Consider the following 3169-nt stretch of genomic DNA (forward strand, 5'->3'; position numbering starts at 1 on the left):
TTTATTCTCACCCCACAGTGTCCCATGGACATTCATGCATTTAATTGAAATATAATACTCGGCCCATATATGAACTTTCATGACCGAAAAGACATTTGATTGCAGCCAGCCTGTTTGATATCAGAGCAACAGTGTATACCAAAAAGGAAATAAACCTTAAGCTTTCAGGAGGTGCAAGATGCTCTATGTATAAAGTAGATGAATGCTTGAGACTTAAACATGTTGGGATTTTTTGTTTCAGTGCAGCAGAATAAAGGTTTATAGTGTATATACTGGCCTCGGCCAACAGAGGGTGCTATTACCTCTATTTTCTCTATTTTTACCACTGTTTCTTTTTGCTGTAAAACATTTTGTAACTGTTTTCAAATGAGCTATTTAAATAAAGTTATTATTATCATTATAATTATTATTATTACTGTTATTATTGTCATTATGAGGAAATATACTGCTCTCTCAATTGACCTTTGCCCATATTTACTGTCACTAAACTGAAATCTTTAGCAGAAATTGCAGTTGCATCACACTACTTTCAGTAATGTAACAGTTATGTAAACGTAAAATGTTGGCATATTTCATTGTCATATTTTACTGTTTATTTTTGTAACATATCATTTTAACTCTTTTTTTTTAAAATAAACTGACATTGAAATAAGTGAAATTTAAAACCACATTCACAACATGTCACAAAATATCAACAAGGAATACAACTTTGACTACAGTTAAAGGCCAATTAAAGATTTTAATAAACAATAAAGACTCATCCATTAATAGTAGATTAGCTATTACAGTATACATGGTGTACATGTAGAAAATGAATGAGGATTACATAATGCTTTGCTGTCAAACTGGGTAACATTTGGTGCCCTCATATGAAGCCACACATGACATGTGCAGACACATGCAGCCTGTAAACATTTCAATACTTCCTCCTGGTCTCCTGGCAACTCTTTCCAAGTCGTCTGAGGGTTGTCATGGTGTCAGGATTAGTGTCACAGCTGTTGCACCTTGATGAGATAAATCCACACATACACTGTCCACACACACACACACAATTTTATTATTGTCTACAGTATGTTTCTAAAAACACCGACCACCAGCAGAGGGCACAGCAAGCTTGTGGTGGTCCAATCTGGCCCACCTTTACTGAGGTTTCTTATGTATGTTATCCTCCCTGACACCACTGCTCGTTAGTCACGTCCACATGCAGCTGGTGTAAAATAACCTGTTACCAATAGATATCGTTTGAACAGCTCACCACTCTGAGACATACATTTAACCGCTAATAAAACTACAATCCGTGCAGCCTACCAGCCTCAAAGAATGGCTGTCAGTAATTGCCTTAAATAAACTTACACTATTGTACAGTTATGTTGCTGTCCATAAGGAAGCGTACAACACCAATATGAAGTAAAATAATCCTTCCTGTAGGCCAGCTGCTTCCTTCACTTTTACCCATTTGGAGCTGCTGACCCATGAGGAATATGCAGCCCGAAAGAGGATGTGATTTAATCACATTACAGCTTGATCAGCCCTGCCTGAGTCATGCTCCTTTGACTCCTGGGCCTCTAAATGAATTACAGAACCAGTAAGTCAGGGACAATTTGAATGTCAACTTGATTAAATCAACTGCTTGTATCCTCTCCAGTGAAACAACAGGTTATGTGCGAGCCCTTCCCCAGGGAGTACCACCATGTTGCCGAGTAACTGTCAACATTTTCAGGGACTTTATGTGAAATGAAGGGATTGGCTACGGAGGCTAAACCAAAGCTGATTTCACGAGTAAAGTCTGAGAGATAAGGGCCTCGTCTGGTTTTCTTACCTGCTTTTACTATACGAAACTTCCCACTCCTGTACAGCGTGTTTATCACATCTGATTACTGTTAAAGCCTGAAGATAAATTATTTGAAGAAGGAACAAGGAAGAAACCATAAAGTAATTTTTTCCTGAAACCATTAATACAAGGTATAGTTTGGATTAGTGAGTTCACTATAATGTGGTGACTGGAGCTTTCAAAAACCTGTTAACTGAGCCACGTCTGAATTCCCAGCTTCCTGCCACTCAAACTTTTCTTTTTAATGGAAGAGAAGAGTTGGATTGTGTAGCTAATAGAGGTCTTGTGGTTTCTTCGTTTCCAGATCTCATGATTTCATGGAACTGCATCCGACTCACAAAACCCATGACATGGCTAAAAGCTCTCCTTTCCTCTCCTGTAACTCACTGACACACTGGTGTTTGGATTTCAGGAGACAAGGGGGGTGTGTGTGTGTGTGTGTGGGTGCTAAATCTCACAAGGATTATCACATGACTCATGGCTAACATAAGTACAGGCCTGGTACAGGATTATGTCAAAGGGGGAAAGAAGCGGGAGAGAGGGAGAACATTCTTCATGAATGAATGTGTTTTGTCACTTAGTGCTATGGTGTTACATGTTTTTAAAGTGTTAAATTGGAGTGTTATGCTGCCTGTGCTTTCCCTGCCTGTGCTTAAGCCACTTTATTTATTTTATTATGTATGTCTCCTTGTTGGGATCTCACAAAATCATGAAAACTATCCCCTAATAATAGCACATTGAGTCAGCCTAAAAACAAAAAACATAGGTTTGCACTGTTTGAAAACTTTAATTGAATCTTTTAAAGCCAATGACATGACAATGTCACTTGTCTTTATGCGTATGTTCCTATGGATAGCCCTCAAATGTCTATACTAATTGCTGATCCTGACTCCTGGTTGCTAGTTGTTAAAGTGACTCTGGAGACTCCCAGGGCTCCAAGGCCCTCATTATAAAGAGCACTAGGAATTAATTCAATAAAAATGCTCCAGTGTAAAGAAAACAGATCATCTTTAAATCAGTTACAGTTGTTTCAAATTGTAAGTATTTTCTCCCAGATCAGAGTGTTATAGTTAATTCTGTATTTGTGTTTTTTGTCTTTACTTTTCTCACTGATTGGCTGTGAGCTTGACTGGATAAAGTGATGTCATTCACATCCATGTACAAATCAGAGTTTAGCATTGAATCCATATGTGATGACAGCGTATGTTGCCAATATCTTGAGTGTTTAACTTGTGATAAAAATGTGTTTACTGAATGTTTTATGCTATACAGCAGTAACTAAGTTTCAGGGGGTTTAAGGCTGACAAAAATAACGATGTAACTGTATAACTAACAAAA

The sequence above is a fragment of the Morone saxatilis genome, unplaced genomic scaffold (genome assembly GCF_004916995.1).
Source record: "Morone saxatilis isolate NCDOM2014 unplaced genomic scaffold, NCSU_SB_2.0 Contig21, whole genome shotgun sequence".
Classification (NCBI taxonomy): domain Eukaryota; kingdom Metazoa; phylum Chordata; class Actinopteri; family Moronidae; genus Morone; species Morone saxatilis.